Raw genomic sequence first — 22,960 nt, 5'->3', positions numbered from 1 at the left:
CAGTTGTCTATTCCTCTTCAGTTAATAAGTAACTAAATCTACCTACCCATCCATCCATTTTATCCATGAGGCCATCAACTTCCCTTTGAATCCATCTCTCTCTCTCTCTCTCTCTCTCTCTCTCTCTGCTTTTTTTTTTTTTTCGGGACAGTGTTTCTCTGTTTCTCTGTGTAGACCAGGCTGGTCTCAAATTCAGAGACTCATCTGCCTCTGCCTTCAGAGTGCTGCCTGGCTGAATCTACTTTTCTACCTCTCTTTCTCCTCCCCCTCTTTTCTTTTTGTTTTGTTTTGTTTATTTTTTTGGGGGGGGCAGGGTTTCTCTGTGTAGACCAGGCTAGCCTCAGACTCGGAGAGACTCGTCTGTCTCTGCTTCCAGAGTGCTGCCTGGCTGAATCCACCTTTCTTGAAGCACAGTCTTTAGAAGATCTTTTCCTTGTTTGCTTTTCTGAAATGTGCATTGTGCTTTTTAGACATAAGGAGGAAGTTGGGAAGGTGGCACAAGGGTTTTCTGTAAGTGTGACAGTCCCACTGGCTGTGAACACAGCACATGTGTTGCCCAGTATGATGCCTCAAAGAACTGATGCTTATATTTCAGTGCTAACTGTTGTGGTCATAAAAAGAGAAAGAGCTATAAGAATATGCAAGAACAAGGTGTGTGGGGAGGGGGTGCCTCGACGGGTCCATACTGAGGTATCCCTTCCCCCTGAGGGACCAGACACACACCGGTATAGTATAGAATAGAGTTTATTTAGGGCATGGGGAGGGGAGTTAAGAAGGTAGCAGAGGCAGAGAAAGGCAGAGAGAAGGAGAGAATAGAGAAGTAGGGGCCGGCCATGACCACATGGAGAGAGGGGGGAAGGGAATGGGAAGAGAGGGGTAAAAAAGGGGCAAGAGGCAAGGGAGAGAAGCAGGAGTAAGAGAGAGGAGGGGGCAAGCAGCCCCTTTTATAGGGCCAGGCTTACCTGGCCGTTGCCAGGTAACCATGGGGAGGAGCATACCTGTCGCTGCCAGATATCTGTAGGGGTGGAGTTTATACAGAATGCTAACACTAACAAAAAGAAAACTTTACTTTTTTCAAACACCTCTAGTTTTTAATCCAGTGTCCTTCTGGTCCAGTACTTCATCCAGGACCCCACACCACATGGAGATATCATGTCTTTCGGTACCCTTGGACTGTGCATTCTCTGACTTTCTTTGTTTTAAAAAGCATTTCATTTAGATGCATTGATTTGATTTTCTGTGTTTTATTTTATGTATTTTATTTATAAGGGTTTTGCCTGTGTATATATATGTGCACCATGTGTGTGCCTGGTGCCCGTGGAGAAGAAAGCTTTGGATCCCCTGGAACTGGAGTTACAGATGGTTGTGAGCCACAGTGTGGGTGCTAGGAACTAAACCAGGGTCTTCTGCCAGAGCCTTAACCTCTGAGCTACCTCTCCAGCCTTCCTACTTTCCTTGTTTTTGATAGGCTTGACAATTTTTTAAAAAATTAGTGTTTTATAAAGTGCCTTACTGTGGGGATCTCTCTCTCTCTCTCTCTCTCTCTCTCTCTGTCTGTCTATCTCTGTCTATCTCTGTGTCTCTGTCTCTGTCTCTCTGTCTCTCTGTCTCACTGTCTCTCTGTCTCTCTGTCTCCCTGTCTCTCTGTCTCCCTGTCTCCCTGTCTCTCTCTCTTCTCTCTCTCTCTCTCTCTCTCTCTCTCTCTCTCTCTCTCTCTCTCTCTCTCTCTCTCTCTCGATACAGGGTCTCACTCTGCAGACCAGGTTTGCCTAGAACTCTCTATGTAGACCAGGCTGCCCTCAGATCCAGTGACCCTCCTGCCTCTACTTCCTGAGTCCTGAGGTTCCAGGTGTGCACAGCCACACCCGGAGTCCAATGCCATCCTCATTGCATCATGACAGCCTGACTGGTGAGTGTTGATGTTGGCCCTGGTCATCTGGCTGAGGAAGTGTTTGTCAGGCTTCTCCATTGTGAACTTACTCTCCCCACCCTGCCACAGAGTGCATCTGGAAGGGAGATCTGCCTGCTACCCACACCTGAGGAGTGGGAAGTGATTCTCTCCTCCGGTGATGGAGGGTGGAGCATCCATACACAGTGTTTGAAATCTTTCTGCCTGAGAGATTTGAGTCTCATCAGCAATTTGTTAGTTAATTCATTTATTCATGGAAAAATCAGCTCATTAATCTTTGTTTTCTACTCTGGATTATAATCTAGCATTATCTTACTGGGTTTGTTTCTCAGTCTTCCCCCTGAGGTCATTGGCCCCAGTACTCCTCCACACATCCCCATCAGTGTTGCTTTGCGGCACTACAGAAAGTTCTAGAATCTTGTATGTTTCCTGCCTTAGTCCAATGAGCAGACACTCTTCTAGGGATGCATGCTGGTTTTTAATCGGAGAATGGAGTGAGATGTCGAGGTCTCTATGCTCTTTGTGCTCACTATGGGGCCATTTTTGTGTTTCCAGCTGATGTTACAAAGTTATTTCTGTTTAAATCTGCATGCTAGTCTTATGCTCTAGACAGAACCAATGTCTGTCTGTCTCTCTCTGTGTCCTTCTCTCTTTCCCCCTTTCTGCCCTCTCTCTTCCCCTCTCTCCCTTTTTCTTTCTCCTCCCTTTCTTTCCCTCCCTCCTTCCCTCCCCCCCCCATGGTATTAGTATTAGATGCTATACTGTGGTTTTCGTACGGTGTATTTTTACCGTAGAGAATTGGCTCATGTGATCATAGAAGAGGAAAGAGTCAAGTTCTGCCTTGACAAGCTAGAAAATTAAGAGAGCTGATGGCTAAGCTACAGTCAGATATCTGTTCAGGTAGGCAGAGAAAAAGATTTCTTTCTTATGTCACCTTGATGAGGTTTTCAAGAGATCCACCCACACGGGGAGGCCAGTTTGCTTCAGCCAGTCTACTGGTTCTGTTTTGTCTCAACCACAAGTCCACAAGCATGCTTCTAGCTAATACACTACCCACCTCCCAGTCAGGTTGACACACAAAAGTCACCATTTCAATTACCAATACAATTTACTGGGCCTAACCGCTTGTATCTATATTAAGTTAACCACCCGCCCATACTGGTGGATCTACCTCCATCTTAAGGTTATTCTGCCCTCCTCCTGTGCCTGTAAATTTCCACTTCAACAGAGAGAAACCTGGCTTTCAACATCAACAACCTATATACTTGGCTGTCAAGTGCCAAAATACATGCCTAGTGGGGTCAGGATTGTTGACCCAAACTCCTGTGAGAAGCAATAGTTTAATCAATTACAGTGATTAAACGCAGCTTCTGCTGTCTTTAGTCCTCAAGACTCGCTGTTTCCCAAAGGTCTTTTGCTCAACATGCTGTTCCCCCACCATCTCCAGGCTGTTTCCTGCATGTGCCAGGTCGCTGGCTTCTCATACCCCAGTCTGCATTCCTGCAACGCAAGAAGCTCCAATGCTCGACCTCCCAGGTGGCGTGTGAAATGTTTGCATAGAGCTTCACTCTTCATAATGTAAAATTCTTCGTGTTTGACAAATGCACGTTTTAACATCTTGTGGCAGCGTCGTGAGGCATGCGCTTCACCAGCGTTGTGAGGCATGGGCTTCACCTTCCTCACCTCCAGCCAGGACCTCAGCTCCACGCTTCCAGCACTGAGACTTTTCCTGTCTTTTGTAGAATGCCATTGGGTCCATCAGAGTTTTGAGAAATGACTTAAGAGAAGAAGAGCTTATTTCGATTCATGGTTTCATAGGATTTAGTCCTTTGGCTCCACCATTTCTGGATCCATGGTGAGATGGAGCATCGAGGTGAAGGTTGCAGCATAGGAAAGCTGCTCGTTGATGGCACCTAGGAAGCAGGCAGAGAGGAAGAGGCTGGGACCAGATTAACTTCAAAGGTGATCTGTGACCTAATAGCTCCAACTTCACTTCTGAGCTGCTACCACCTCTCAATGGTGCCTTCATGTTATGAATGCAGCAGTAAATTCATCCACCGATTACGTCACAGCCTTCGGGATCCAGTCATCTCCCTAAATCTCCACCCTAAGACATTGCAGCTGGAACTGGGCTTTCAACCCATTTCATATCCAAGCTCCAGCAGTCATATAATTCAAAGTACATACTCTGCAGCTTTCCTTAGTCTCTCTCTCTTTTTTAATCTAGTAATGTGAATCTGACTCCTTGTGGTTTAATAGCTCATTTATTTTAATTGTGACATTATTCTTTCTTGTGTGGTTGTATTGAAGGGCATCTTAGTTCCAGTCTTTAGAGACTATGGCTAAAACTACTATAAACGTCCACATGCAAGTTTTTAAAGAAATATTTACTTTATGTATATGAGTACAGTGTTGCTGTCTTCAGACACACCAGAAGAGGGCATGGGATCCCATTAAGGATGGTTGTGAGCCACCATGTGGTTGCTGGGAATTGAAATCAGGACCTCTGGAAGAGCAGATGGTGCTCTTAACCGCCTAGCCATCTCTCCAGCCCATAACTTTGAGTCTTGCTGCCCATGACCATGAACTATATATTTAGTCTCTATTTATTTAGGTCATTTCCAGACTTTTGTAGTTTTCCTTATATAGGTTCCCGTTAGGTTGATGGCTGAACATATTTCTGCTATTGTACATTAAACTATTTCAAAATTCAAATACCAAGGTGTCATTAGTGATTTATTCTACAACTTTGCCATAGTAAATTGTTAATATTTTTTTCTCTCTGCTGATTTTCTAGGAGTTTCTACATACATTGATACATACATGCACACATATATACATGCACACATACATACATTGATAGTTTTATCAATGCCATAGGAAAACAAAGACTTTGTTCCTTCCCATTTTGTACATTTCTCTCCTTTTCTTGTTTTGGGAGCTTGGGTGTGTTATCTGGAAGCCTCCCCACCTGACCCCCAATGCTGGGTAGGAGTGGTGAGGAGGGACAGCCTTGCCTTTTCCTTAATCTTAGGGGGAAACATTTATTTTTCACTAGTAAGTAGGATGTTAGCTATATAGTTCTTTTAAGTCAAAGTTCTCTTTTGTTTATTAGTTTCTTTAAAATAAATGAGCAGTGAATGTTCAATTTTGTCAAATGCTGTTTGACATTCAGGGTTTGTGTGTTTCCGGCAAACACTGTACCAAGCGAGCTGTCCCCCAGCTGATGTCCCCAGTTGATGTCCCCTAGCTGATGCCTTCTTTTTCTTTGAAAGGACATTAATTATTTGATTTAATTTCTCTAGTGGCAGTAAATCTGTTCAGGTTGTCTGTCCTTTTTTTGAGCCTTGGCAGTTTACATCTCTAAAAAGTACTTGTCTATTTTATCTATAAGTAGTCACCAAGTTTCTGATCACAGATTTTAAATATAATTTCTTTTATTATTCTTTTGATACCCATAGGATTGGTAGTGATGACTCCTTTGTATACGATATTGATAGTTTGTATCTCTCCTTTCTTCTTCATGAAGCTTTTTTGATTTTTTCTGAGGAGCAGTACTTGGTTTTGTAGATTCTTCTATTTATTACTTTCACTTTCCTTTATTTTTGCACCATTTTTTCTTATACTTATGTTTAGATTTGAATGTACCTTCTTTATCTAATGTCTAAACTCTAAACTTGAATTTTGATATTTTAGATCTTTCTATTTTTCTTTATGAATGTACCCAGTGCCATAAATTTCCCTCTAAGCACAATTTTTGCTACATTTTTGATAAGTTGTGTTTCGTGTTTAGTTAAAGATGTATAAAACTTATATTGAGATTCCCCCCCCCCCTGGCCCATGTGTTATTCAGAACTTGCTTAATTTCCAAGTCCTTCAGAACAATCTGTCGTGTTGATTTCTCGTTCAGCAATATTGTGCTCTGAGAGCAGCCCCCTATTATCTTTATTCTTTAACTTTATGCTTTATGGCCCAGAATATACTCTCTCTTGATGACCATGTGAGCTTAAGAATGTGCTGTTATTGGAATAGTCGACGGATCTTGACAGCATCTGGTTGACCGACGGTGTTGTTGAGTTTCACTGTTTTATTAATGATTTCCTTGATCTATCAATGACTGGAGGAGAGTTGAAGCCTCAGATGGTAATCGTGGGTTTTTCTGGCTTTCCTGGCAGTTCTGTTGGATTCTGGATGACATATTTTGATGTGGTATTGTAAGGTACGTCTGTATAAAGAGCTGTTGTGTCTTTGTTGGTTTTGAGTATTTTATATGATTCAATTTTCTTTCCTCTCAACATATCAGCTTCACTTCTTTTAAAATGTTTCAGTGTTTTCCCTAGAGTTTTCAATATGCATTTCTGTCTAGTCTGAGCCCACACTCAGACGTACATGTTGTTTTATAATTAGTGAAGGCGACTTACATGGGAGCTCCCAGCACCTCCCTTTGTCTCCCATTATTTCGCTGACATTTATGTCCTCTACCCATGCACTGGAGTCATGGGATGCACACTGCTACTACACAGTCCTTTGATGCTTTTCTTTTCCTAAATAGAATCAGTTTTCTGATCTGTCTGTCCCTTCCTCCCTCCCTCCCTCTCTCCCTCCCCTCCTTCCCTCCCTCCTCCCTTCTCTCCCTCCTCCCTTCTCTCCCTCCCCTCCTTCCCTCCCTCCTCCCTTCTCTCCCTCCTCCCTTCCCTACCTCCTTCCCTTCCCTACCTCCATCCTTCCTTTCCTCCCTTCCTTCTTTCCTTCCTCCTTCCCTTCCCTCCTTCCCTCCTTCCCTCCTTCCTTCCTTCCTTCCTTCCTTCCTTTCCTTTCTTCCTCCCTCCCTTCCTTCCGTCTACCTTCCCTCCTCCCCTCCTTCCCTCCTCCCTTCTCTCCCTCCTTCCCTTCCCTACCTCCATCCTTCCTTTCCTCCCTTCCTTCTTTCCTTCTTCCCTTCCCTCCTTCCTTCCTTCCTTCCTTCCTTCCATTTTCCCTCCTCCCCTCCCTATCTCCTTCCCTCTTTCCTTCCTTCTTTTCTTCTTCTCTTCTTCCCTTTTCCTTTATTACTCTTTGGGACTGGTCCCAGTTCCTTGTGCATGTGAGTCAAGTGTTCTACCAATGAGCTGCAATTTTCCTTTCTTTTTGACCAAGAAAGTATTTTTTCCTTTACTTTTCAGGATACTTCCATTAGATGTGTAATTCTAGCTTGATTGTCTTTTCTTTCTATGCTAGAGTATTTTTTCTGTTATCTTCTACCGTACATATGTCTGATGAAATGGCCACTCTTTTTTTCTGTCTTTCTCTCCAAGTAGTGATTTAATTTTTCCTTGTCATTTTGAAGATTTGCCTTTGTTTTTGTGGAATTTGAATGTGGTGTATGGACTGAGTTTTTAGCATTCATTGGGTTTAAAATTCTCTGGGTCTCCTGCACCTACGTTCTGATGTTTGCAATTAATTTTTAAAAAAAATCCTTGGTCATTACTGCTTCCAATATTTCTTCAGCTCTGTTCCCCTTTCTTTACCTTCTGGCATTAAAATCATGCATATAATGCACGTATCATTGTATGGACCCAACAGGTTATATTTGGGAATATATATGTGTATGCAAGTGCATCTATGTATGCAGTTACAACAGATGCAAGGAGAGACCACGAGTGTGAAACAGAGTAAGGGAGGTATGGGGGGGGCTTGGAGGGAGGAAAGAGAAAGAAGAAATGGTAAAATTAAAATCCAATCTCACAAACGATGACTCGTGTAACTTTAAAAATAGCCACAGTTCCTGGACACTGCACTTCCCTTTCATTTTGTCTTTGCATTTAACATGGAAAATGTCCACCCACATATTTTCAGTTCCAGTGATTCTTATTCTGGCCCTGTCCAGTTTATGACCATGACCATGAAAGTTGAGCGCCATGGTTGCTACCATGGATGTACTGTTCTATTGCTAGCATTTAATTTCCCTTTGCCTCTGTGATGGTTTGAATGACAGATGCCCACCCCCCCGTAGCCATGGACTTTTGAATACTTGGTCCCCGTTTGATGACTTAGGAGGTGCTACCTGGTGGGAGAAAGTTTGTTACTGGAGGCCTGCTTTCAAAGTTTCAAGTCTCGTGCCATTTCGACTTCACCTCCTCTTCTTCCTGCTTTGCCATCATGGATTCTAATCTTTCAGAACTGTACACCCAAAACCAAGTCTTCCCTAGTTGCCTTGTCCATAGTGCTTTGTCACTGTAATAGAGAAGTGACTGCTACAACTTGTATCCCCGTCTGGTCTCTTGTGTGCTTTTTTTTTTCCACTGTCAGTGAGATGACTGCAAATGTTCTGTTTTCTGTGAGTCTGTTGATTGTCCTCTGGTAAGTACTAGCTCTCCTAATAACTTTTTTTTCTCAATATTATCAGATCTTGTAATATTTTTGTTGTTGTTGCTGTTGTTGAAAGGAGGGCCTGATGTGTCAAGTAAGAGGAGCTGAGGTAACAGGACTTCAGTATGAATACTTCAGTATTCAGGCTCTACGCTAACCTGTGTGGAATTGGCCATAGCTTATGTTTGCTGTAACTTCAGGCATTCAAGATGTTCAAGGTGTTCAAGTCCTTTCAGTGGCTTAGTTTTTGTCTCTCTTGTTATCTTTGTTTGTTTCTTTTCTGGGGTCTGAGTCTTGGAGCTACTTCACATTTAACCTACTGTTACTATCCAGGGGTCCTGTTAATGTCCTGGTGAAATATGGGGTGAGGTCAATAAAGACACTGGGCTCTATAATACCTTGAGGCCGGGTCTTTCAGTTTGTTACTTAGCTTCACAGATGTTCCTCCACTTTCCCCTAAAGTGATAGTTGGGGTGTTAGTTGTTTGTGTTAGTTGTTTGTGCCCCCCCATTACACACACACACACACACACACACACCAGATGGAACTCCGATTAGGTCTTTCCCACAGAATGCCAGCCCTTTGATAACGAGACTGATCTGGGTATATGTCAACATAGCTAGCTTTCCTCTACCTCTACCGGAAACATGAGATTTCTTTTCCCCTGGGTGTCTCACCCTAACAACTCAATGGGGTTCCGGGAGGCAGAGCCAATGCAAATACAAGGCACATTAAGTCTGTAACTCTGAGGCATTTTGTGGCCACACTCTGACCTGTACTCTACCTCCATCAATCCTCTGAAGCTACATTTATGGGTTCCCACCAACTTCCAGTCTGGGCGAGCTTATATTGATGGTGATTCTGTACTCATGTATCCTCTAGATTCCATGATGGTGATTTACCCTCTCAGCTCATTCTCTAATGGATCTCAGAATTTGAGTTTGTTCAAACCTAAGTCTCATGCATACTCAGAAAGTGTTCTGTTTTTGAAGCTACATCCCAGCCCTATTTAGCATTATTTTATTGTTGTGAGGATGGGCATGCTACCTTTCATGTCAAATATAAGAATGCAAACCTCTTTTAATTTTTTTAATAGGTTGAGAAAGTCAGACCTGTATACATTTGAACAATGTGCCCCCTTCCCATGGAATACTAGTTTATCTGGGTATAAAATTTCAGATTGGCAACTCAATTTGTCGAACATTTTGAAACGATCACTTTACTGTGTTCTTGGCATCTAGAATTGCTGCTGACAACTCCATTCTCACTCTGCCACGACTCCTTTGTAAATTATGTCTTTTCTTTTGGAAAATTTAAAGTTGTTTTTTCCCTTTTTATAAGATATGACAGTAAGCATAGCATTTGCTTCACTTGTTTTATTTTTGATATAATGAATCATGTTTCCTTTAATTGTGAGAACGTCTCAGTTCTGAGAGCTTCTTTAAAGAGTGCATGTCTGCGTGTTTGTGTTTCCACATATGCAGTGTGGTGCAGGTCAGAAGTGGACAGTGGGTGTTGTCCTCTACTGTTCTCTACTCTATATCTTGAGATAGAGTATCTCACAGAAGTTGGAGTTTACCAGTTCAGCTTTGCTGGCTGGTATTCTCCTGTCCCTGTGCCATCAGTGCTGAGATTACAGGCTCATGCTTCTGTGCTTAATTTCATGTGGATGTTGTGGATCTAAACTCAGTCCCTCCTGTTTGGGTGGCCAGCACTTTACCAACAGAGCCATCTTCCCAGCTCGGTTCTGATGCTTAGATGTCATATTTCTATTGCTTCCTCTTCTCTGAAATAATATCTGCTCCTCAATCTACCTTCCATGTCCTTAAGCTGCTCTTTCATACTTTCAGATCCATTTGTTTTGTTCTTGGGTAGTTATTCATTATCTTTTGCTTGACCTTTGCCTGTCTCCATTCTAGAATTCATTCCATTGTGCTATTTTTTTATTTTTATTATTTATTTATTTGTTTTTTTGAGACACGTTTTCTCTGTATAGCCCTGGCTGTCCTGGAACTCACTCTGTAGACCAGGCTGGCTTCAAACTCAGAAATCTGCCTGCCTCTGCCTCTCAAGTGCTGGGATTTAAAGTGTGCACCACCACTGCTCGGCCCATTATGCTATTTTTATTAATAAGAAAGTTGTTGTTTTTTTTCTTCTTCCTGAGCCAAAATCTTCTTCCAGTCCTGGTGTGTCCTCTGAGGACACTGATTTAAATCTGCTTCCAAAAATTCCTTGAAGCCAGAGATGACAGCTTGTCTTTTTCTTTAGATTAGACACCACGGCTAAATGTAAGTAGGTCATGAAGGATGCTATGATTCACCATGGAACGACCTCTTGCAATCCAGTGATGGAGGGTTGGAAAAGTAGATCAATATCTAACTTGTAATTAATACCTCTCCAGATGTTTGCCTGTTTGGTGTTGAGCATGGAATAAACAGAGGGCAAGGAATGAGTATCCTAGTTAACTGTCTCCCTGTTTATCAAGTACACCTTGTTTAAATAAAACCACAAATATAAAAACTTTAACTTCTGTGATCCCTATGTGAATGGTGACTACCTCCTGGCAAAGAGATTTAACATGAGTGGATGGAAACCCCCTTGGGATATGTAAATTAACCCTATGTGACTCATGTGGGTTTCATTTATTTATTAAACAATACTTCATTGTGTTTTCACCGTGTTGATATCCTTCCAAGTACTGGGGCTATACTGGGATCAAGACATGGGTTCTACTTTGAAGGATCTTAGAGATTAATGTGCGTGGGAGAACAGATAAGTACAGAGGCACAAGATAATGTGACAAGTGCTGTGGAAAGGGTACTGTGGGATAAGATGTGAACCAAGCTATGGGGGCAAAGAATGCCTTCGCCAGCAAAGAGGCAATCTGGTCTGCTACCCGAAGCTCAAGGAGCAATCGAGCTGCGGGACAACGCGTGGGAGTGCTTTCAGAAGAATGTGTGCAGAAGCCTGAGAGTGAAGTTGAGATGCCATTTAAAGACCCGAACAAGATAAAGAAGTTAACATTCCCACAGAAGAGGGAGGGAGACAGGCTGGAAGACTCTCTGTGCTATGCTGGGCCTGGGTCTTATGGAGGATTGTAAGCAACCTGAAAACCTCCAGATACTGGGGTGCTGCTGAAGATGTAAAGGGCAGGTTGTGGAGTGAATAACTAGATACATTTTTGACCTGTCCCTCAGTCTGCTGTAGATGGTTGAAATGACAAAAAAATGTCTTAATTAAGGAGGTGTGGATGAGGCTGGGTTAGCGAGGCAGAAGTAAAAGCCAAGGGGACTTCCAGATTCCAGGCTTGGAAGAAGGGTGAGTAGTGGGGAATTGGAAACATAGGGAGAGGGTTGTATTTAGTAAGAATGAACTTTTTTGTTGTTGTTGTTGTCGTCGTTGTTTTTTGTTTTTGTTTTTTGTTTTTGTTTTTTTTAAGATAGGATCTCTCTGTAGCCCTGGCTATTCTGGCACTTACTATGTAGACTAGGCTAGCCTTGAGCGGCTAGAGAGATGGCTCAACAGTTAAGAACAGTAGAGGCTATCGCACAGGGTCTCAGTTTGGTTCTCAGCATCCAGGAAGGCAGCTTACAACCACTTGTAACTCCAGACCCAGAGGATCTAACACCCTCTTCTGGCCTCTGCGGGCACCTGCACTCATGTGCACATACTCACACATACAGACATACAAACATACACTTCATAAAAATAAAATAAATCTTTGTAAAAGAAAGAGTGTGTTGGATTATGAAGCTGGAGTTTAAGAGAATATTTTGGAGATAGTCATGTATTTATATAGCTCTGACATTCTCCACATTGGTGACAGAGGGGTGTCTATCAGAACATCTTGTGCAGAATCTTCTAGAATTACCACTCAAGGTCTGTATTTCTAGACGTACTCCTCAAAGTCGGTCCACTTTGGTATACCTCAGAAATTATGTCTTTCTGTCTCTCTCACTTCTCGGTGGAAACCTATTGTCTTGTAGGTCCACTGCTCCTGATGCCTCTTTGTCTGTGCTAGCAATGGGTGGTGACAGGGGATGTGATTATGCAGAGAGTACAGAAGCACAAGACAGTGGGGACTCCCTGAAGACCCCTGTTGTTCTGAGATTCCACTCAGCGCTTTAGTGGCCTTTGATCTATGTGAGGTGCATTCTGTGGTCCTTTGTAGCCCCTTTGTGCAGAATTGCACAGGGTCTGCCTCAGCTCTGGTGACGGGTGCTGGCTGTTTTTCCTATCAATGCAACAAAGTATCTGACCACCCCCACACCCCCCAAAAAGCAACTTAAGGTAGGAAGGGTTTATTTGGGTTTATGGCTTAAGGGTATAGTCTGTCCTAGAGGCAGGGCACATGACGTAGCTGATCTCATTGTGTCTGTAGTCAGGAAGTGGGCAAGAAGTAAGACTTGGCTGTCCTATCTCAGGGCACATCATTCCTGCCTTCTTCAAGCAAGGTTCTGTGCCACAAAGGTTCTATAACCTTCTTAAACAGTGCTACCAGGTAGGGACCAAGTATCCAAACATGTGAGCGTAGTGGGATATTTCATCTTCTAACTACAGGAGTAACCTGAGTCCACCCACGACGAGATGTCTGTTTCATTTTGTTCCCAGTGACTTCTGCTTCCTATTGTTTGTTGACTCATTCACTGTGGAGGATCAATAGCACCAATGGCCCTGGTTAATAACCTCCATGTACCTAAACCTTCTGTCCTTAAACTTCACAGTCCACTCCTATTGCGACTTTGGGCTTGACCACATGGCTTGCTCTGACCAATGTGGTGTTTGTAAAAGTGATGTCTGGAGAGGACATAGATTCTTGTAATCTCTCCCACCTCTCTGTTTCCTGGAACAACTTGCCCGGACTAGCCTCTCTTTTGTGTGGCTAATGATGAAGTTGATATGTTCACTTGTATTGTTCCAGGTGAGGCCCTCGTAAAATCAGGGGGGCTTCGGTTCACTTTCAATTTGTAGGAGATATATGAACAAATGTGGTCAGTGTCAGTTAGCCTGGCCAGTACAGCAGAGCACCGATCACAGTCCACAGAGAGCCGAGCTGATCTCTAGACTTTTGAGTAGTAAGAAAGGTTTTGTTTGTTTGTTGCTTTTGTTTTGTTGTTGTTTAATTTTTTTTAAAGCTATGAAGTTTTAGGGTGTTTTGTTATACAGCAGGGGCTAGTTAGCTGATGCAGGTCTTGTAGCTATTTGATGCCCCAATATGCCGTAGTAAAGTTCTGTAGGTCGCCTACTTTAATGAGCCGTGGAGAGCTGGATGGAGATTCACTTCTCGGTCGTTGTCCAGAGCTTGACCCTCTTGCTGGGACCAGAGTTTTCCTAGCACACCATTGGCTTGACCGTGCTCCTGATTCATTAAGTTCTTTTTGGCCTTCATTTGCTAGCTCCAACTGGATGAAAATCTAGAGATTTTCTTATCACCCAGGGGTCATGGTTGGCTACGTGGGACCTGTGTAGGCATGGACACTGGCTGAAAGTACTCAAGTGGCCGTCCCTCAGATGTTATACTGACACCTGGATGAAGGGCTGCTTTCTGACAGGGTTCCATAGACTGTGTGGCTTAAACAGCTTATGCCCTCCCCAGAGTTTTGGAGGTCAGAAGGGTGTTAGGAGGGCAGATTTCTTCTAAAATCCCTTTAGCTTGTAGATGGTCACCATCTCCTCACATCTTCATGTCATCTTCTTTTGTATGTGTGGATCCTAATTTCCTATTCATATGAGGACAGCAGCCATGTTGGAATCAGGCTCATCCCAATGACCCCATTCTAACTTAATTATCTCTACAAAAACCTTATCTCAAATTCAATCACATTTTTAGGTGCTGGGGATTTGGAGTTACTCCTCAAACCCAGCTTCCTTGGTCTGTCTCTGACCTGTGTGTCTGAGATCTGGGTACACAGCACCTCTGAGCCCCCAGAACTGCGGCAATTATGCGTATATGCAATTGGAATTTTGAGATGATAAAGTCCAGCTTCTTCTCTTCACATCATTTGTTCCTAGTGGTGTCATACTTGTTGGTGCTGATAATTTTGTTTTCCTGCTAAAAACAAAAAAAGCAAACAACCACAAGAGAATGATGTGTGCCCCTGGGACCAACCCCAGGGGAGCTCACAGAGGAGACCATGCCCTGGATGCAGAAACAACCCTTCCTAAGTTCAACTTGTAATAGTCTAGAGCCCTGGTGGTGTATACTTGGAGGTTACCTAGCACACCATTGGCTTGACTGGGGTGGGAGAGCAATGCCCTGTCAGCCCAAAGGACAGTAGGATTTTGAAGGGGGAAGCCAAGCTCCAAGAATAAGCTAGACAGTGGCTTCACTAGTTGCTAGTTATGGCTTCAAGTTAGTCATCTAGCTTCTCTGGACTCTACTTCTCTGTAAAAGAGAGAGTTTGTGGGACAGTAGTGCCAAGCTCTGTGCCTGGACCACGTCACGAACTCAGAACGTGTGTTGGCTCAAAGGCAGAAGACCCCAGGATGGAGAGACAGGAGGGGCCTGTGGAAAACACTGAGGGATTCAGACATCTCAGTGAAATAACATTAGTCTGAAAGCCTTTCCAGAAATATCTTTTACTGAATCTCCCCCAACATTCATCTACTTACATGTATACGCATGCACACCTATACAGAAGGATAGTCAAACTGTAGTAAGGTTTATGGGCATACACACATGTGAATATAGTTTATAGACTTCCATGTACACAGGAGCACCTATGTCCCCAGACTGTCCCTCCACTACTGATACACACATATGCACAAAGTGCGTGTAACCCTCCCCAGATTTGAGAATATACAAATACACAAATATACCAGCATACAAGTGCAAAAATATGGACTCTCAGCCCCCGTTCATAGTAGCTGCTTCCTGTCATAAAATAAAACTCCGGACTCTTCACAATGTCATCTCCTGTCCCCGTTCTCGAGTTCTCCCGCCATATATCTCAAATTAAATACGAGGGGGAAGACCTAAGCCCAGAGCAGAGCCACACATACAGATTGCAATCACCACACAATGTTGCTGGTTGAAAGGAATGGATGTTGAGCATTGAATGTTAAAAATTGTGTTGAATTAGATAAGAAAATCCCGTGTAGACTTTGTTAATGATTCATAATCAGCTAATAAGCTCATCTTGAGGAGAATAATGATCCACGGACCTGTTGGCTCGTTTATCACTGTGTTTTACAACATTGGCAAAGAAACTAATTAAATCCCCGCATCATTACAGAGAATCCCTTTTAATAGAGATACAATGATGCACTAGAGGCTACAGATTACACTGCAAATTGTACCAGGAGATTTTGGACAGCGGGTTTTAATTAACATGTGAGCCAGAAGCAGCTCGTTTAAATAATAACCGGGGCTGGAACCATCTGTAAATCCGAGCCAGCCAGTAGGAGGAGGTGGGGAACTGAGGCCTGGGAGGCAAGGGAAGTGTTGGCTGGGAACTGGGAGGTATTTCAAAGTTAGGGCTCTGGGGGACAGGAGAGAAACCGAGGCAGGGATCAACTGTAGATAGGGAGGTACAAACTGTAGCCACATCAGCTCTCAGGATCAGAGTGGTTGAAGGACCGCATCTCTAGCTAGGGAATTTCAAGGCTGAGTCTTCATCCATGGTGATGGAAGTATCAAGTGGTCTCCTGAGAAACCACTCCCTTCCCATGTAGCACAGTAGCATGCAGAGAGGCCATGCTATGAATGAGCACCTCCAAGGACTACTGTCTGGAGCAGGTTCTCAGGCTGAACAGTGGCTGGTTCAGCAAGTTGCTGACACTTGTCCTAGGGCAGGCTGGGTAGGTGCCCTGACAGGGACCCACCGCTTTAGTTTTTGCTTTGGAGTGGGAGTACCCTTAAGGGGTACAGTCTTGAACTCCAAGGCTCTTCTGAGGACTGGCTTTCAGAGTGGAAGTCAGACTGTCAGCCAGAAGATATACAGAAAGCCAAGTGCACATGAAGGTAGATGGGCAAGGGATGGAGCAGGAAGCTGCTGGCCATGAGTGCCATTTGCCTCCTTGGAAATTCAGCCAATCCATGTCTCAAAGACAAAGACTCATCTCCATGTGGGATGTTCCCATGGAGGGAGCTTCCTGAGGACAGAGCATTGTCTGAGGACTGCCTGGGTCACACAGCAACTGCTTGGCCTTAGTTTGAGCTACTTGCCATTCATCTTGGCAGTCCCAAGGCCTGGGTGCTTATATGTTCTCTTTTCAGGACTCTCACTTTCTTTCTTCAGTGCTGGGGTGGCCAGTGCCACATCCAGAGTCGTAGCCTTCGCTGCGAGGTGGCCTTTCTGACAGTTGTGGGGAAGATCAAGGCAGAAGGTGGGAAGGAGTTCTCCACGAGTTCATGTTCCTCTCTCAGAGAAAAGAAGCTGAAGGCTTCTTCCACTGGTGCCTTGTATATTATTTTTTTTTTTTAAAGATCAGCAGCAAAATGATTCATAAAACCTTGGAAACGGGTTTAGCGTAAAGCCTCAAAGAACAATAGCTCATTGTGCTCTGAGACTCCCACCTGATGTTCTGCCAAAGGCGTGACACAGGCTCCTTCTGAGGGAGCTGCACCCGACAGTCACTCCCAGCTTGCACTATTCCTGGGCTTCCATGGCAACCTCAGGAGCATCAGCCCAGCGCTCCGCTCGGCTAGCCTCACCAGGTGGCACATAACCCTGGGTCCAGGCCTTAGGACTATCCCCGGTCTGGGATGTTTGCAGCTGGGACCTCCCTCCCTCCTACCTAACACCATGCACACAGGTGCACCTACCTGTACAAGCTAAGTCCTCTGTCTTTGCACCCCCTTAAAGCTGACATTCTGCACCATCTGTACCTGCCTACTCCTCTTAGCCCCATCTGGCTTGGCAGCCACCTGCCTGATGTCATTCTTCTCTTCTGTCCTTGCATTCTGTCGTGTGGCAGAGGACATAAACAATCAGATTAGAAGTCAGAGGCCACAGAGTTCAATAGCGTCCCTTTTGAGAGGATGAAGAGGTGTGCGTACAGAAGGGGAAAGGGCCCGTTACTCTACACAGCAGTGTGGGTTGGGATCCAGAATCTTTTCTTCCCCCCAGGCATGTATCACTACCCTGCATAAATGATGGTCTCTTGTCACCTGTTCCGTTCCACCTTGAGATGGCTCAGTTGTTTCCCATGTGCTCTCTGCTTCCCATTGAGCCCCCTTGAGCAGCTCTCCCAGCTCCATAATTCTGGCACCTGCTTTCTGAGCTGTCAGAACCTCTGGCACTGCCTGTGTAGTGAGTCATATTTGAGTGCTTCAGATCTGGGTGGGGGAATTGTTCAAGGTTAGCTGGTCTACCTCACTCATTCTGATGTGGGAGGAAAGGAAGGCCCTGGGAGGTGGAGAGAAGTGGATGGAGGAATTTGAACAGTGGTCCAGCTCTTGGGAGAACAAAATGTTTGAATTCAGAAATAGCTTGGGCGACAGTATCTGTCTCTAAAAAGTTGAGACAGAGGCGGGGCAGGTGGCTTCTGGGTAGACTGAGCCCAAAGCCTATGTGGAGACAGGAGGGCAGCCATACTAGCTTTCTTTATTTGGGTGCTTACAGATCATCGGTGCCCAGGGATTACCTGCAGTTCTAACCAGTCACCTTGCAGCACAGATAGGAAGCTGATGGTACCTTAGTCTGGAGTCAGTGAGACCTGGGTTCAAATCCCAGCTCTACCCTTAATTCAGCCTAGCAAGTCCACTAGGATGGGTGGCGTGTTGGCCGTGGCTTGTAAAAACCGCTAATTACATTTTAAGGATTTGGTAAGCCAGCCGTTAAATATGATCATTACTGAAGATTAACTTACATAAACTTACGATGATATAAACCTTGTTTCCGATCAGCACTAAAGCAGCTCATGACTTTTCTAATCATTTTACTACTGATGTTATACAGCAGTGGTTCTCAACCTTCCTAGCACTGAGACACTTTTAATACAGTTCCTCATGCTGTGGTGACCGCCATGAAGTTACTTTTGTTGCTATTTTGTAACTGTAATTTTGTGACTGTTATGAATTGTAATATAAATATTTGATGTGCAGGATTTCTGATAGCTGACCCCTGTGAAAGGGTCATTCAACCCCCAAAAGGGGTTGGCATCCCACAAGTTGAGGACCCCTGCTTTAGAGCAAGCTTTCCTCAACCCGTTTGTGTCTGTTTTGTTTGAATGGTAAGAATGCTATACGGCAGTGTGCTACCCACATACCCAAGAAGTCGGTGGCACAGAGATGGAAACTTGTCCTTTTGGCTTGACATCAGCAGAGGTGGAAGTCTTCAGATTGTCGGAATCAGTAAAGAGCATGGATCTAAGAGTCATTTTCTTGTTTCATTTCCTTTGAATTTTTATTATTATGATGATTTAGTGTGTGCGCGTGTGCACTATTCCATAGACACATGTGTCATGGTGCACATGTGAGAGTCAGAGGATGGTCCTGTGGAATCAGTTCTTTCCTTTCCACCTTTGCATTGGTTTCTGGGATAGAACTCAGGTAGCCAGGCTTGCCCTGCAAAAGCTGTTGCCTGCTGAGCCGTCTTGCTGGCCCGAGAGTCATCTTTTCTGCGAGTTGGCTGTTAAATACTTTGTCACTTGCTCTTAATAGTGTGTATTTCCTTTGGGAGGGAACTCTTGTTTGCAGAGGAGGAAACAGCCTTAAGACAGGAAGTGGTATCAGCAACTCACATTGCTGGCAGGATTGAGAGCCAGAAACAAATTTCACTGTGTCTTAGAATTCCAAATTTGGTCCTCTTTTTTTTTTTTCCCAAATTTAATATTTTACCTTTTGTAGTGTTGACTACCCTGCCATTTCTCTTCAGGCCCTAGCAGGCAGGAAGTCTTCAACAGAGCAGTGAGGTTGCAGGAGGCTTGGCTGTAGGGACATCCCAGTTGGTTGAAAGATGTTGGGGGAGACAGAAGCTCCGTGAGGCAGGGCATGCTGTAGGAGGGATACCTGCCTGCCAGGGAAGAAAGGCATGATTTAAAGCCAGGCTCTGCTGCCACCTCTGCGGATGCTTGAGCAGCCGCCCATAGCCTTGGGTTTCTCCCTCTGTGGCAGGGATAACACCACCACTCACCGTTGGTTTGAAATGCAAATGAGTGAACCTGCATTCTCAAAGTACCCAGAGTGCGGTTGTACACAGCTTGAAAAAAAAAAAAAACAAAAAAACAAAACAAAACAAAACTCAGCTCCTTCCTTTCTTCCTTGTTCCTGCCTTCTTTTCCTCTTGATGAAGATTTTTTTTTTTTCAATTGTCAGTCCAGTCTGAGCACATTGATGTGTCTGGAAATGTTGCCCTCTAAAGGTAGCATCTTTTGTTTCTGGGCCAAACTGTCCATTGAGGTTTTTGCTCCACTGCTTGGAGAGCTTGGATCTTCCCTCAGGTTGGTGGGATAGAGCGGGTTGCAGTGTGTTTCAAAGGCTCGAGGTGCTAAGGATCTCGCTATCTGAAGATGCCTGAGGCTGGAGGAATGAGAGCATCAGCTGTGGCTAAGCTCTCATTTTGGTCTCTGGCTAAGATCACATGAAGAACAGCAGATACAAGGCTTGGTGGGTTGGGTAGTCAGTTAAGGTTGACCTCTGTCTGCCACTGAGAAGAGAAAATCTGCTCCCTTAGGTGAAAATGGACTTTGGGAATGGGGCAGGGGACAACTCAACTCTGGGTCAGGGCAGTGCTGTTAGCCCTTGAGCTGAGTTGATATTGAAATCCCAACAGCCTTTCTCAAGGCCTTGCATTGGTCAACAGTGTCTAAGCACCCTCCCCCCCCCAACTCCCTTCCTTGTTTCCCTTCATCCATCTCTAGATCGACAACTTGAACCCATGGTCCATGTCTTATAACCCCCAAGCAGCTTCTGGCAGAGGACCTGCAGCTCCCTGCTCATCTTGGATTCTGGGAAACCCACTTGGCTGCTGTTTCTTGGGCAGAACAGACAGCTCTGCCGACTCCGTTGACTGAGTGGTTATGGTGAAGCCCCAGCCAGGAACATCACAAATCCTTTTGTTCTGAGTGACATCTCTGACAGCCCAAGTGGGACCGCTCTGACCTTCTCAGCTCTCCTCCAGGCACGGAAGACAAGTGCTATCTCTTGGTCTTCTCTGAGAACAAAAAGGCAGAGCCTTACTGTCCTCCAGTTCACAAACACCAGGGCAGGATCCCTCTCTTGTTCTAAGGCCCAACCCTCCTTCTCCTTCTCTGTAATTCTCTTCTCGCTGCAACCCTGATCCCGCTGGGACCGTACTCCGTCAGTCACCTCCTTTTCTTTCATTTCCCATCTTTCCCTTTTGGCTGACATCTTTCTAGAAACTTCTGGATGTGTTCGGGCCCCCTGACCCCCTTGAGTGACTGCTCTATCCGTCTCCATCACTCACTTGTCACCGCTGCCGTTTCCTCACCGCCCACTCCTTCCTTAATCCTTGTGCAATCTGGCTCCCGCCCCCACTTCTCTATGGAAACTGCTCTTCTCATTTCACTAGCAGCATCCTCACTGGATTGAATATGTTCACAGCTCATAGGAAGCACCAAGAGAGGGCAGACTTCCCTTCTGGTGCTGGGTGAGGCACCGAGGAAGGTCAAGGCTGATAGCAATGCGAATCTCATAGCAGATTCACTCACAAGGAGATTGGGTTTCAACCAGTTGGCCAGTGTCCTGTGGCCAGTGATCTTGTGTTATTCCATTGGGTTGAAAAGCCGAAGTCTCTCTCGGGACACCCTGACTCCCCATTGCCATCCTACCAGTTTGCACTTTTTCAGGATTGCCATCCATATAACCACACCCATCACCACACTGTCCACAGGCTCCTCCTCCTTTTCACCAGTCCCTCCCAGGGAAGAACAATTGATCAGAGGAGCTGATCGATCAATGGTAGCTTGACCTACTGAAGAGAACAAGGTGTTCCTCAGCCTCTGCCATGTAGATTCTGATCAGAAGCACCTAATGGGTCAGCAAGGATGAAGCCTTGGCATCAAAATAGGATTTCTTCAGCTGGTTTTTGGGCAGTTAAAAAGGGTGTGTTTTCATTTCTTTCAAACAATATAGTATAATTTAATTTAAAACTATACCTTTAGTTGTCTTTCCCTTCTATCATGCTTCCAGCATCTGTGGGATTCTTTTTGTCCTCAGTGGATCCTCGCTGAATGAGTGGACAGACCCATGAATGACTGAGAAAGAATTGTATAGCTCAGAGCCTTCTTTGTAAGTTCATCATGAGCCAACTCTCTTGCTAATGCCAACTTCTGTCTGACACTGACATTAACGACAGCTCTATTTTTGTACCTAACACATAGGAAGACATGACCTTGAGGATCAAAAAGTTTAACAAAACCCAAGGGCCCAAAGGTGATCCATATTCCAGTACCTGGAGTGGTCTCCACTTGTAGTCTGTGTCCCCTGCCTGGACAATGGCCATCAGTCTTGCTCTACAAAGCCTGGAGAGCGAGTTGGCAGGCAGATGGGGAAGAACATGTCTAGCTTGGACACTGTTCAGCACTTCCTGCCACTCAAGTGTGTCCCAGGGAAGTTGCAGAGCTGGCTGGTGGGTCAGGCTGGTGCCCATCTGAGTGTCCGGTCTCCTGTGGAATCCCGCCGCGTCCTCCCACTGATTTGGCCAGGATCTTCATTGTCTGCTCAAATGTAATTAAAGAGTCCTCTGATGGTGCCAATTAAAGACTCAGAGGGACAGGAGCGGGTGTTCACGGCATCACATGGCGCGGCGCGGTGAAGCTGTAAACATCCATTAGCCATTACAGTTCTCATTAGTCCTTGAAAAACAACTCATTAGTGTCCATAGAACTGACAGGTAAATACAGCTAATGGGCTAAATCTATCAATAAATTCATTGTGTGCAAAATCAGGGTTTCTGTCATTGTGCTGCTTGCGGTGACTAATCAGAAGGTTAAATACTCCTCCTGCAAAAATATATATAAGTTGCAAAGCACTTAGCCTGATAGACTGTGGAAAAATGGCATGAGAGAAACTAATGAAGACATCAAAGGCTTTATTTATACGTAGGGTGGGTTCACTGTAAGTTCAGGTTGCTATGAACTGTCACAGCTGTTTAGCTGAGACTAAATTTTAGAAAGCATATTGATTTGTTTTAATTTAAACGGGGCAGTTTACAAAAGCTGCTTGAATCTGAAGTTATTCCAGAAATGATTGCTTAGTGTGTGGCGGGGGGTAGGAGGCAAGTGTGCTTCTCCAGCGGCCCCGTGGGCCATCTCTAGGGGAGGCTGCCTCTCCTAGGCTGGGCCAGCAGTAGAGAACTGTAGAGGGGCGGTGCACAGAAGGTTCGTTTAGTCCCACAAGTGCAATGGGGTTCCAGGCAGCCAGGGAAGCCTGGCTTCAGGTTCAGGCTCATTTGGGAATTTGTGACATAGTCCAGTTTTCATAGGCCTTAGTTCTACTTTTTCTCTCTCCAGGGAAACTGAGGTGCTCTTGGTGGTCACCCACTGTTAAGGGTGGCTTCCCTGTGTCTTTGCCCCACTTTCCTGCCTGCTGCCTTCTCTACCCCAACGATAGCCACAGAATCCAGAGAAGTCACGGCTTGCTGCCCTCTGCATTCAGCCAGCCTAGCCTTGGATGCCTGTGCTTTGGGGCAGCCCTGGAGTTCACCTGCTTCATTTCAGCCACGAAACTCCCATCTCCAGGGGAAAGTTTCCCCGACCTTCTGCTCAAAGGCTTCTCCTTTTGACACTGTTAGATGT

The sequence above is a fragment of the Mastomys coucha genome, unplaced genomic scaffold (genome assembly GCF_008632895.1).
Source record: "Mastomys coucha isolate ucsf_1 unplaced genomic scaffold, UCSF_Mcou_1 pScaffold18, whole genome shotgun sequence".
Lineage (NCBI taxonomy): Eukaryota > Metazoa > Chordata > Mammalia > Rodentia > Muridae > Mastomys > Mastomys coucha.
The sequence above is the reverse complement of the archived record's forward strand: the minus strand, read 5'-3'. Positions refer to the sequence as shown.